At 44.3% G+C, this 14,443-nt stretch overlaps 1 protein-coding gene across 4 annotated transcripts in view; it reads right to left on the bottom strand.

Moving 5' to 3' along the window:
• LOC139996920 (uncharacterized) overlaps window positions 1-10,062 on the bottom strand; it is a 268,251-nt gene extending 258,189 nt beyond the window's left edge. For 3 of the 4 annotated variants that reach the window (XR_011802448.1, XM_072021458.1, XM_072021459.1), the window contains exon 1: window positions 8,686-10,062. The gene's annotated coding sequence lies outside the window, so the exon portion shown is untranslated. The remainder of the gene's footprint in view (window positions 1-8,685) is intronic. The other variant, XM_072021457.1, reaches the window with a different exon arrangement.
• Window positions 10,063-14,443: the final 4,381 nt, after the last annotated feature.

Raw genomic sequence — 14,443 nt, 5'->3', positions numbered from 1 at the left:
ACACGTTCGACCCAAATTTGCATAAACGGACGGATTTGGGACACCTGACGAATAATTCCTAAAGTTCGCGGGATCGCAGCATGATACCGCACTGCTGGATTGATAATTAGTTTTAATTTTCTCTCTTTCTTTAAGAACAGGATTATTTTCTGCTCGTCCAATGAATAACGAATGATGCGCGACTTATTTTCACATTGGCGTCTAATGGCTTAAAAATCTAATGGAAATAACTTCCAAAACGATGTCATCGGAAAACAGTCTTTTTCACATTCTGCAAGCGCCAGATGGTAAAGATAGGAGATGCAAAGAAAGAATTAGAAGGGTATGATCGAGAAAAGGTGTAAACGCAAGTGGAACAACAAATGGTTGCATGAACCTTTATCAGCCTCTGGAGACGCGTGGTTGTTGGTTTGGGTGGAAAACTACACCGGATATAAGCAATGGATAAGAAAGTTCCGCGGCTCTATGAAAAATGCAACGCTCGAGTTATCGTCGAGGTGAATTTTTCATCGGCGCGAGTCGAGCTGCTGCTGCTGCTGCTGCTGCTGCTGCTGCCGAGTTTTGCGTCGCGTCCCTTCAACGGCCGCCTTCCGTTTTAACCCGCTTTTTTTTCAACCTTGCCCTCACCACCCCCACCCCCACCTTTTTTTCTGACTTGTTTCTAACCTAGCCACCTTCTTTCGTGACATAAGCATGGCAAACGTTCGGGGGAGGAAAGTTTCAAAGTGACCTGCGACGGAGCAAACCCGTGCCGGGAACTTGCCTCTGACATCCCGGAGAAATGCAGCCGAGCGATTTCTCTCCCATATCTATGCACTACGAGAACCTACTTTCCAAACTGCAATACGCTGCGAAGAAATTCTTCGGGGAACCATTGTACCGAGAACACGCGATGTCGGTGCATCCGGTGGCAGGAAACCGAGAAAACGTTACCAAACTGCCGATGAAACGAGCGACACGCTTGACTTTCGCCATTTCAACTCTAAACCGAGCATCCGCCTGCAGCTAGCTTCATCAGAGGTATCATTCGATATTGCGATGTATGCAAACTGTTGAGATATTTATTCCAAAGGAACGTGGCCTGAACGCCGTCAATTCTAATAATTTGGTGACACCTTGAAATGTATATTTATTCAGATTTTCATTTAACCTAGTTTCTTCTATAAATCCCACTTCAAGTGACATTTACATTTCAGTGCCATTCAAGCAGTATAAATACCTAGTAGTATAAATGATCGATATGATAATAGCGTAAAACTTTCTCTAACTTCGATAAAATCGTGAACTCTGAAAAATCAGCGGTTACCGATGCTTCCTCTTCAATGCAACAAATAATACTTTATTCACAATAATGCAGCATAATAACTAGTTACAGATTCTAGATATCGATATTTTTAAACTACAAACAAAGGTAGCAGATTTTTGTTACAAAGTATCATATTTAAGTAAATTCGATTCATTTCAAGGGAGACGCAATTTACTTGCGAAGGAGAAACTTTTTAACAACCAGCTTGAACAAAATGTTTCCTACCACATTCTCATTCGCGATGCGCAAGTATGACTTGACTTACTACGTATTCGAATACCTTCTTAGAAGGCGACATTATTGCGTAAGATAATTAAACGAAGTCACTGGAATGGATAAATTAAATCGTCTACTATTTCTCGGCCCTGTAATTAGTCGTCTACCCAAAGCGCACTGTCAAAGAACACTTCCTACGCTACGTTATCAGGAGACAAGCTGTTAATTAAGTGAACCATTTCGTCTGCCGCTTCAGGTAACAGCTTTCTGGATAACTGGTACACTTTTGTACAAGTGTAAATGTTCGTTGAAGCAGCCATCGCGAGAAGATTAGAAAATACCAATGAGCGCAGTTGCGAATGGCCTACTAAATGGAAGTGAGTAATTATGTATAAAAGGGAAAAATACGTTCCGAAACGATCGCGAAAGAACAGCCTTGCTTAATTCGAAAACTTTCAGAAACGAAACTGTTAATGAGAATTCTTGTTTCTTCCCGGGGAAATTTCGAAACTAAACCTATTTCAACTACGACGGCCGGCCAAATACGAGTCTCCATACGTGGCGGAGGTCACGATATAGATTCAGGGACCTCGATGTGGATCGAAGCTAAAGAACGCTGTTCGTAAGGCTGAATAAAAGAAAGAAAGAAAGAAAGAGAGAGACAGAACGGAGAGAGATGGAGGAAAAGAGAGGCAAGAGAGGCTTGTCGCGACCATTGCAGATTGGAAGTATGAGGTGAGGTCGCGGAAGCAGAGATAGGGGAAAGGTTCGAGAGAGGCAGATAGGAGAAATTCTACGGGGCGTAGACGGGATAAGTTATCGTTGTGTCTCAGGATGCACACCGACATTATTTCGTATCTTGCAGGACACTTCGAGCAATGAGGACGTCCTGCAGCGCACGCTGCCGGAATCCATAACGAGGTCTTATCTATCTTAGTCCGGCTTCCTTTTTCCCTTTTATTCTCCTTCTCGCTTCCTTCCATTGCAGCTATTTCCTCTCCTATACTCCCTCCTCCGTGCCGAGATGCTTTTTGACTAGATCCAACTATACGCGTGTTTCCCTTTAAATTAGAACTGGCTCCCATATCCCCTCCCCTACCATTCTGTTTTCTACTATAATTCCTGCCTTGAAATTGATGTCGAAATTTCAAATCCACAGGAAGAACGAAACATTCGCTAGACAACATGTACCATGAAAATCCAACTGGAACTTCCATCGATTAACGCATCGCGCACGGTCAAGTTAGCAATCGGAGCACAGAGTAATTGCAGGATTCAGATGCAATCAACACGCGTGATTTACTCCTAATATTTCATCCAGCTCTAGATTTACGAAGCGGCCAAGTCTCGTTGGTGAATACGTTTTTCAAGACAAACAAGCATCGATTACATCGCCAACATTGCGAACGTATTTTTCTACGAAATAACAGATGCGATTCCGATGATATTTTTGCCGTTATGATCCAAAATAGGAAAAATTGCTAACGTGTGTGCGAGAACTCAATACGAGGAATGGAAGATTCGCGATGAAAAAGGAAAAAGGAAAAAGGAAAAACGAAAAACAAAAAACTATACCGAGTGATACAAGCATCGCAATGTTTCGATAGTCTTCCATTTCCGGCAGCTTTTAAAATGGTAGTGTACGGGCTTGGACGCGGCGACGACCGCATGTTCGTACTTTACGCGCCGCGGACCGCTAATAACAAACCTCGCGAGGTGATTACACGGCGTGATTTCGCGCAGATTGGACGAGTGATTAATTCTTGCGGACAATCCGCGCTACCACCCCCCTCGACAGCCAAACTGTCGCGTCGACCAGAGCCCTCCCCCGTTTTCCTCTGTTCGTCGCCGCCCTCTGTGGATTTGTCGCTCGTACCAACCACGGCAAGGATATTTTAATTCCGAAGCGGCGGCGGAGCGGTTTGGAACGGTTATTAATTCGTGTGTCGAGGGTCCGAGCGCCGGCCGAGCCGGAGATTCCAATGACCAACAACGGGTGCGACGGAGACCGATCGTCGACGATGCTCGTAAAAACAACCCCATTGTTATCGCCGTCCCGTAGCTCGTTTCGCAGTGGGCGGCACTCGAATTGGCGCACGGGGGGAAAACAAAAAGAAACGAGAAGCGAAGTTTCACGTACGCGTCGTAGCATGCGAGCTGTTCCTCTCCGCTTCTCTCCGCTCTATTCCACCTGCTCTTCCAGATATACATACGTATGAAAACGCACGTGTGCCACCATGCCCTCCCGTTATCGCGAAACGGTCACCGCCGCGCGATTCCACCGGTTTCACAAACTTCTATGAGAACGAAACTAGATTGATTTTTCGCCGTCGTTTTTCGCATTGAAGCTACATTTTTCGGCCAAAACGATACGAAAACACGGAAACGATTTTATCCCCGGTATAAGTCGTCCCCGGATGTGTCGTCGTTGTTGCTTTCAATTATTTGAAAACCTTTGTGCCTTCCAACCGCGTTCCAAATTTTTTCATTTCCAATCATCACGGGAATCGCTTAACGAGCCAAAATTCATGCGGAAATTCGTACTCGGCCGTCGCACGGTAAAACATACTTGAACTTTACGCGCAACATTACGCATCGCGTTTCGAAATATCGTCGATTGTTATTTTCCCCGTGGCGGGGTGGAGATTCGATCGGGACAGTGGTCAGGCCATTGGCGAGAGAATATAAATTTCGAAGGGTTGAGCGCTCTTTTTCCTGCTCTCGTGTGTTCCTTTATATTCAACGCGTAACGGTTGCACGTAATGCTTGCATGTTACGCTTGCATGTAGGTGCGAGTACGTTGAAACGAATGGCGGGATCTCGCGGAGGAGCGCGATTCTTTTGGATTGATTAATACTCGGCCACCCTTCGAAACTGTTTTGCGACCCTTTTTCTCTCTCGGCAGGGCAACTCGTTTCGCGACGACAGACTCATCTCCGATTTTATGCCTCGTTTGAGGCCGCACCGACTAACCCCTGCCTCTTCTTTGCTTCGCTCCCTTCAGGACACGCCAGGACGGACCCTCGTTGCAACGCCGCCGCCCGCCATGAAAATCACAGGCCACGAGACTCGCGGGGAATGCTCTATTTGGTATTTAAATAAGCGTACGTGTACGCTCGCCTTGTCCCGTAACCGTATGGGACAAGTTCACTGAGCTTCTTTTCGGGAAAACCGGTTGGGGAACCCTGTCCCTTCGATATTTATCACGAGGGAAAGGGCCCGGTCAATTATACTATGGCTGGTAAATATGCTAATCCGAATGACGCCAACCATGTATCCAAAGATAAAAACAATCGTTAAAGCCATAAACGCCGACACGTGCGTTCCTCTACGACGATCGATACATAATGCGTTATCGATAGATAACCTGTGCGTTTTATATCAGTGTTTTATTTTAAGTTATTTTAGGACCATGTTAACAGATAAATACATTGGCGTACAAAAGTGTTTGAAAACTCATTTGCGACGGCAAAAAGCTTTCATGTTCGCATTATATGAGTCATATAAAACATTTTGAAATCTCATGAGCACTATAATGGGACACAATTGTCATGATCAAATGGTGTAAGTCATATTCTGTTTCCATAAAATAGCGTCTTATGTCTATTATCATACAAAAAAAAAAAAACATATTTTTTCTAATAGTGAAAACATCGTGCGTAATAAAGTTGCAACTTAATGAATTATTATGAAACTAGTGAAAGTTGTAACGACTACGTTCAAATTCTCAAAGTCTTGACTTATACCACTACAATTTTTAACACCATGTACAAAACAAAAAGAAACTTGTAAAATTCTAGCAAAATGAAAAATTGTGCTGACTTTGTAGTTTCCTTTCAGGATAATTCAAGTGCACGGCAAAATGAGGAAAAGCGATAGAACCTACTCGGAGAAACTTTCGTTACAACGCTATCGTGTAAGGATATAATTTTCGTGTCCGGTGAATGCATGCTTCGAAAAGCGGGACAAATTCTTCGCGAGCAGAGAACACGAGCTTACTTTTCGTCTTTGGCTCGAAATAAGTTTCCGTTCTTGTTATTAAGACCGTGGAAGCAATAAGAACAGCGAAGCGAAGCGCGAGAAGTTTACCTGCGTTGCTTGTTAAAAACGTACCGATGAACAGATTATAAGAGGTCATGGAGCCGATCGATTTCTTGCGTGCGTAGTGTTGGAAAGGAATAGGTAAACGTTCCATGAGAACGTAGAGCAAAAAAAGAGAGAGAGAGAGAGAGAGAGAGAGAGAGAGAGAAAAAGGAATATCGGAATGAAAGAACGGTTGGTCGAACTGTTCGAAAACAGGAGGAGAAACGATATCGTGCGAGTGGTTAATTCAGCGATTTCACCGATAACGGAAACCCTTGAAAATAAAGTTGCTAGCTTTTCTGGGGAGACACGACCAAGTCAATATTGTCTTACCGTGCTAAGCGCGCTAAAGTACACCGTGAGAGCTGTGCCGTGCAGGAAACTTTATATATCTCAGTGCGTAGTTGCGAACAAACTTGACAGAATCCAACAATAAGGCAAAGTTCCGTCTCTTCGTTGTCTCCTTCTTCAGCCTTGACTAAAAATAAATACGCCGTAACCTCATCGGCTGCGTCCTCGACGAAAAGAGACCCTGTGTCGTCCGATCAACTGCAGCCACGCATCATTTTCAACGACAGGAACAAAATAGCCACGACGCCTGAATCCCTAAATCCATTGCTTGAAATATGTTTTGCTCTAAAACGAAGATGATTACGAAACGTTTCTCTGATTCGTTGTGAGCAACGTGATGTAATCGGTACACTCGTAGAAAGTATTTTGGTATTTCGTAGGAACTGAGGGACTATCGTCAAACTATTTTCATTATAATCTTTGGAAAAAAGACACATATGTTCAGAAAACACGGCGTTAAGCATACCGTCCTTTCTTAGCCCGCTTTCGAGATAACAGCATTATTTTCCGAGATTCATGAAGTGCACAGAACAATTATTAATGAAAATTTATGATATTTTCAACAATAGGTACTTTATTGTACGATAAAAGATATTAATATAGCTTTACTCGATAATATATTCCTTGGAATATCGAAATGCTCATATGTAAATGGTAACGTATGTTGCAAATGTCAACATTGTTATAGAAAATACTATCGTATTCGGAATTTTTGTCTGGACTAATCTCATATAAGATTAAATCGATCATGTCTAGCCACTAATAATCTTTAATTGTTAAAGTAAGGAATCTTTTCGACAATGATACCAGTCGCTTAACCACTCGAAACCGTTATTCCAAAGTTGTAAATATCGCGTTAATCGAGTGAGCTTAAATTCGAACGTAATCCAGAAGAGTTCGCGCATTTTATAGTAATGTTGCTACGGTCGAGAGTTTGTCGCGTTCTCCTCGAAGGCAATAGAATCTGGCGGGACTTTTCAGAAGTATGTAACTTTCAGTGACTCGACTATGGCCAGGAATAAAGTCTCAAGTATCCGGTACTCGACTATAGCCGTAGAACCCCGCTGCGATAAAATCTAATGAGACGTCGGAGAACTCGAGAATCCCACGAAGAACGAAATTACAGATTCTCTACCCTATATTTTGTCCGCCTAACGTTCGACGTCCAATCTTTTATTAACGCCCTGCCCGAAATCGATTTTTCAATTCCACCTAGACTCTAAGCGCGGCTCTCATGTGACGCAATCGCCTCTCTTTCGAGAAATGTTAATCTACGATAGTAGATGATATCTCGATCAATGCGCCGTTTAACTCACTCTCAGATCCGCGGAGGCCCTTCCAGGTCCCCTTGAAAGACGTTCAGTCAAAGTAGACTGATTGCATTTGTTTCTCAGACACAGTCTTCCCGTCTTAAAAATTGCATTCAAGATGGAATACGTGTGGAACATAGCCCGCTGTTTATTCTATATAATATATATAAATCCTAGAATATTCTACTCTTATGCTTCAACCTGGTTATAATAATCGATATAAATTCGTCTTCTGGATATAGTAATCAATTTACTTGTAAACTGACGTAACGAATGATTTTTTTTAGTGAATCATTTCTATTAGAAATAGATAATATTCATCCTTGCCACAACTAAAATTAAATCAGTCTAACTAAAATTGATTTGCCTTTATTAAATTCTAATCCTATAATTGTAAAAGTGTTTGATTAAGAAATGATCCAGTTAATATATTAATATCACAGCATTCTTATTTAATGTTACGGATGATAATTGCCGGACAATTAACAAATATTTACTCAAATTAAGTCGAAATGCATGTGTACGTGGAACGACATTTTAAGGTGAAAAAACAAACTGAAAAACCGAATAAGAGCTGGTCCTCGAGCGGTGGCATAAACAAAAGGATTGTAAAAAGATACCATTTGCTTAGAAAAGGACGCGTCTTTTGCGAGACTATAAGAGAGAACAGAAGAGAATAGAGAATGTGCCCGCATGATATATCGCTTTCCTTTGTCGAATGTTCTCCGTGCACGGCTGGCCGGCGTATCGTTCACATTAGCCTCTTTACGATCGATTAATTCCTCGGCTGCGGAACAAAACATCTCACCGTGTGAACGATCTACAAAGTCGCCGGCGGCGCTCTGTCACGGGCTTTGTCGACGGGTTTAGACGGCAAAGTGCGCGATAAAAATACCTCCATAAAAACTACGATATCTCGCCCAACAATTACCACTGGCGGTCGATCTCTTCGACTGCGGCTCTGATTCGTAAGTAAGCCTAACCTAACCTAACCTACCTTGGTAATTCCGCCCCTAATCAAATGGAATTTACACGCGCGAATACGGTCAATCGTTCGGTGAATCGAGCTTAAAACAATTCAAGCCGTAAGTAGAGTGAATTAGCTCGAACGAGACGACACCTCTCGTACGAGTAGCGAAGATGTCAATGGTCGTGTTCCTAGTTTACACGAGCGCCGTGCGAATTATCGGGAGCTGGAGAGGCTGCGATTCTCGAATTAACGAGCCTGGCTCGCGTACTAATGAAAACGTACAGTTAAATTAGCAGCATCGACCATTTGGTCGTACGCCAACCGGGTAATTTACAAGTACAATAATTTCGGAGCAAAGTTCAAGCCGGGATTAGTGGAGAAAGCCCGCGATGGCTTTAACGAGTCGTGTTTACCAAAACAAGAAAACAACGGAGAAAGTGTTTACTTACTTTTCGAGGATCGGCACACGCGATATCGACGAACATCCGCGAGCCAGATAACCTTGTTGATGATTCCAGGGAGTAGAAATGAATCTGGTATAGAAGGCCCAGGGTAGAATAGCCAAACAAGGTAAACGGCGACAAAAAGCACCAAAATAAACAAACGTTGATCGTCACGTGGCACACAGAGATACGCACAATGGGAATCCAGTGACCGATTCTCTTCCACGAATAAACAAAACACTGTGAGCGTATAGCGGCCGATCAACAACGTTCCTTTCGCTCTCGTTTGCCTTTTACCTCCGTTTACCCCGCACTGTCGAACACGAATCACTTTTTGACGTGTTTCCTTATTCCTTGTTGACGACTGGAAACCGTAGTCCAAACGAGCCAGATCGTTGCTGATATTTTGGCGGATTTCCTCGACCTGCCGCTAGAGTATCGTTTCGACTCTCGATCTCGCGCCGACTGCTCGCATCGATCGTATCGATCACGTTGCGCGGCACGCGACCGTCAAAAGTGGCGCAACACGACTGCACACAGCTCTTTGCCAATTCTTTCGTCCCAGTGGTGTAGAGTGTGAGGGAAAAGCGATAGAACGACAAACGACGACAACGACGACGACGACGACGACGACGACGACGACGACGACGACGACGACAATGACGACGACGACGACGACGACGACGACGACGACAACGACGACGACGACGACAACGACGACAACGACGACAACGACGACGACGACGACAACGACGACGACGACGACAACGACGACGACAACGACGACGACGACGACGACGGCGAGTGAGAAAGGACACGAGGTAAGCGCTTATTCGATGGGAAAAATCGTCGCGGCGAGTGGTCGTGCACGAGTGTAGCGAGCGTCGAGAAGAGGTCGAGAGAGAGGAACGACCGACGCGGCGACGGTCGCGTGTTATCGATTCGTGGCCGTGGAAAGCCGGCGAGGCAGTCGAGATAGAGAGAGAGAAAGAGCGAGAGAGAGCTTTTTCTTCGCGTTCTCTCCCTCTTCTCCCCGCTCTCCTGAATCCTCACTCTCTCTCTCTCTCTCTCTCCCTACTTCCGTCTCACCCTTCTTTGCGAACCTCGTGCGACGCGGTCACCGTACCAGTCCCACACAGTCCGAGAGTAGCCAGTTTAACACCACTCTCTCTCACTCTCTCTCTCTCTCTCCCTTTTTCTTTCTCTCTCTCTTGTATCCGTAAATCGTACGATCGAGTATTGCCTCCAAGCGACGGTTCTGTCCTGTGTGTTATTTACGACAGATCGAGACTAGCTCTATGTGTTACGCTATCAACGGCGACAACGTGCGTACCGATATGACGCGTACGTACTACGGAAGACAAGACGCGTCTCCCTCGAACGTCCGGGTCGGACTGAGCGTGGCAGGGCGAACTGGAGACCCATGGAGTCGTTCGAGGTACCGACTACCCCCACCCGGAGGAGCCACGCTTCGGCTTTCCCAACCCTCGTCAACCGCCTTCCCCTCGCAAACCCCATCCGAACCTAGCGATGGCCATTCGATATTCTCTATGTCGCAAGTTTTCGAGCAATTTACTAGTACGAATGTTCGAATCGCTTCGAGCACTAGTCGAGTTCAAGTCTCTCCAACGGGATCGTCGATCTACGGGAATTTAAAACACTCGAACGTCTCCGAAGACCGATAATTTTTCAAGCTTTATACACGAAGTAGCTTACTATTCTTTTTGTTGAAAAGACACTATCGTTATAATAGTTCTAAGCTATGCACACACTAGAGAACACACTGTCGCGCGACAGTTTTGTCGCTCTCGCTCGCATCGATCGAAAATTCGATTTCTTCTTCTTTTAATAACAAAACAGTCGTTCTGCAGTCGCGTCGTCAAATCCGCCCACATTCGTATAAACGAATGTCCTTTTAGTAAATGACAAAATTGTCGACAATGCGAACATAGCCTAATGGATGAGTCAGTTATACACGTTTATTATTATCAAAGGTTATAATTAAAGTTATCATCGAAACATTCGAATATTCCGAAGATCTTTACAGTTTTTAAACATTTCATTGTTTTTAACAGAGCATTTATATTATATAGTATTTTGAATATTCTAAAAATTTTTGAAATTAAGGTAACACTTCCAATTTGAAATTTCTATCGAATGTTCAAAAGCACTCGAACTCGCTTAAATACATCGCTACAGGCATTCTATTCTTCTATGTTGTCCTTTTCTCTTTTCCTCCAGCTTCTGCTTTCCTCTCCCTCTCCCTCTATCTCACGATCTTGCTATCCCTACCTACATTTCCCTACCCTTGCGCGTTGCTTCGTCCCTCTTTTCCGTCGCTTTCTCCTTCCTTCTCTCGCTGCTACTCTCCCGAACACTGGCGTACACTCTCGGTGCTGACTCCCCTTCTCTCTTCTCTACCAACCGTACTCCGTCCCATTCCCTTGCATCGGTCCTCGTCGTGCTAGCACCTTTCGTCCTCTACTTCGGGGGTTTAAGGCCCGTTCAGTCTCAGTGTTTTCAATTTTTTTATTGATTTCGTTTAAAACAACACCTGTTTTACCCACATGTAGACGCGTAGCTACACCGATGTTTCCTTCCTTTCGGAAAGGTTAACTTTTGATTTCGCGCAATACAGGAGAGCAAACCTTTATACTTTCAAAGAAACGTTTTGAGTAATTTGGATTATGCAATTAGAAATGTTGATACGATTCCGTTAATCAGAAAGGTTCGTACGTTTTCACCGACGCGATTGAAATTTCAGTGATAAATTTTAATCTTCGTCGTACCGCGTTACTTATGCAGTCGGCATACCGTATTTTGTGTCGTCATTTAAACTCACCACGAAGATCGCGTTTTGGTAGGTTGCCATGGCTTCGCGGATCCGACGCCGACGTTGCTTTTCTTCGTTTCTTTCTTTTTTCATATATTCTGTCACTGATATATCGCGCGTATCCGAATCGCGCAAACTTGATTTATGTCGCTCATTGCGCAGGAAAGATAGCCAAGGTAGTATTCGAAGTGACTGGCATGCGAATTCATCTCTTAAATCAGGCTATCAGGCAAACCTAAATTCACCAATCGCGTAATGGAATATCGTCGTTATCTTTCGTTGGCTGAACGCGAATTACTAACGACACGATTGACCCAGTAGATCGATCGAAATCAACTAACTTAGAACAAAACAAAAACAAAAGTCTCGGTCACTGTTTCACGGTAACGGTAGGCATTATATGTATATATCATAAAAGCTGCTACATCTCCGTGCAACTGGTTTAATCTGCTATCCGCGTTGCTCCCTGGATCGCTTAATTGCCAAATAAATCTATCTAACTAGACGACTAGCGATAAACTAGCTGTACAATCCTGCATGATACGTGTAACTGGCAATTAAAAGGCAACAGAGACGTTATTATTAAGCATAGAAAAAGTTAAGGTTCAGCAAGCTACCAGTGTAGCAAGCGACTTTAAAAAGTTTGCCAACGCAAACACTGTCCGGTCACTCTTGCGAGATCTTTTTATATAACGCCTTTATTAATCACAAGTTACATCGTGCTTGGTCGCGCTCAACTTTTCCACCGTTGCATCGTGAAAATCTGGCTGCATATCGAATCGCGAGAGAAGGAGAGGAGAAAAGGCGTGGTGGGGCGCGGCGCGATAAAGCGAGGAAAAATCAGAACGGCGCTGCGTCGAAAAGAAATGGCTGCGAGGAAGTTTAAAAGGGAACGGCAATTTCGAGGTCAAAGGCTTTGGACAGGAGGATATCGACACACCGTGAGAGGACTGCAGCCGATAGGGTGAAAATACATTGTACGTTCTTATGTGCACCGTAACCGACTCGCCTCACAGCTTTCTCGCTCTCGCGAAATAAAAATTTGAACAGCGTGGCCAGGATTGAAACGGTCTCGCAAATATTCTCGCGATATTCCCTTGTCTCTGGAGATGTCGGCTACCAGCCATTGAACTGTGGACCATTCCTGGCATACCTGACTACAACATACAACCAAACAAATTCCTTTTTCCAACCAAGCTATGTTTTGTTGGGATTTCATAAAGCTTCTTGAAGGATATCTTAAATATCGTCGGACGCGCCGTAACACGGCCATCTGCCCGAGAACTCGGGTTAGCGTGAATTACAATTGACAAATTCCAACGAACTCCATCGACGAGACACGACGTGCATTTTCATCGTGCATCGAAACGAGAGATATCGCGTGTTTTCGTAAAATATTATTAAATACCATCGTAATTCTTCGGTTCGCTAATAACTGTATTTTATTCGCGTAACCTCGTTTGTCCACCTCACGGACAGACTCGAGTATTTCTTTAATAAAATGTTCCGGAATTTTCCTACGAAGGAAGCGTCGGGGGAATATCACTTCCTTTTCCTATCACATTTAGTGAGATCAAGAATGAATTTCGTACGACGTGGCACGGTACGAGAGGGGAAACTCTTTTGCACGACGATGAAAGCCAAAAACGGTAATCCGCTCGTCTCGCTGAAGGGCCAAAGGTTTTCTGCCATCATACGAAAACCGGCCCTAAAGCAACCAGCAACACCGGCCTCCTCGTTTTCCCGACGACGCACACCCTTCGCCTTCTCCGGCTCTCCTTTTATCAGTCTGCCCGCGAATTCGACGAAAAGGGACAAGGACCCTCTGGGAGCGGTTAAGATATTTCACGTCGGATCACCAGCCGCCTTTCGTTCGACGGTACATCTTGCCTCGCGAAACCGCTTCACGGCCGGTTTAATTCGATCGGACAAATGCAAAAATGTGGTAAACGCGTGAAACGGTACACGGAGCTCGTGTTATCTACGCCCTTTTCAAACTCGATGAACGTTCACACTTTATAGCCTACAACTTTCGCGTGAATTCGACCGAGGCGTGGATGAAGTAGATTCTTGGCACCGACAAGGTAGTCGAGATCGTGCTCGTCGTTATAATGAAGAATTTCCGGGATGGATTCTTAAACACGTAGAAAAGAAAGACGTGAAAAGATCTCGTTGAAATAACACGCGAGAAACCGTTTTCAAAACTGAATATCTCGCAAGTAGAAACGCAACACAGAAACAAGCACATCGCTGCTTCCCAAACTCTGAATTGCGCATGCTGCACGGTGGAAAATTTAAAAGTTTACCAGACCAGGCTGCGATGGAACTCCGGAAATAAGAATTTTATGGATTATACAATACAGGTGGAGGCAATTCCGCATTGCCCTGTGTACTGAGTAACACGAAAACTTTCAAAATATTCCAAGAATACATTATCGTGTCATTTCCAAAGTACAATAGGTCCGGCGTACGTACAGAATACAACCGTTTTCTTACCATCTCGATATTCTCGATATTCTTCCGGTTGCTTTTTCCATTTGAACGATACTCTGTTTGATTAAGTGATTGATTTAAAGAAGGTGTGATATTAATCGTAAGAATTATACGATGTAGGGAGGAATAAAATGTATAATAATTGAGTGTAATCGATAAAACGCAACCGTGGAATGGTGGTCAGAGGGGAACAATAACATAACTGATCCCGTTTAGCGACAGTGACGAATCATCCTCAGTTCCGGGGTCACCGGGAGGGCTGGACAGGCCCCATGGAAAAGAGAATGAAGCTGACGTAGAGGCAGCGCAGGAAACGAAGGTTTTCGGCCGCGTTTGTTCCGGGACTGCCGCAACACGAGTTACGGATAATAACGGCGGGCTATCCAACAGCCACCGGAGTCAAACCGCAACCCCATCAACATACGCCGCACGTACTGT

Source organism: Bombus fervidus, chromosome 19 (genome assembly GCF_041682495.2).
Source record: "Bombus fervidus isolate BK054 chromosome 19, iyBomFerv1, whole genome shotgun sequence".
Classification (NCBI taxonomy): Eukaryota; Metazoa; Arthropoda; class Insecta; order Hymenoptera; family Apidae; genus Bombus; species Bombus fervidus.
Note: the sequence above shows the minus strand (reverse complement) of the source record. Positions and strands in the feature narration are given on the sequence as shown.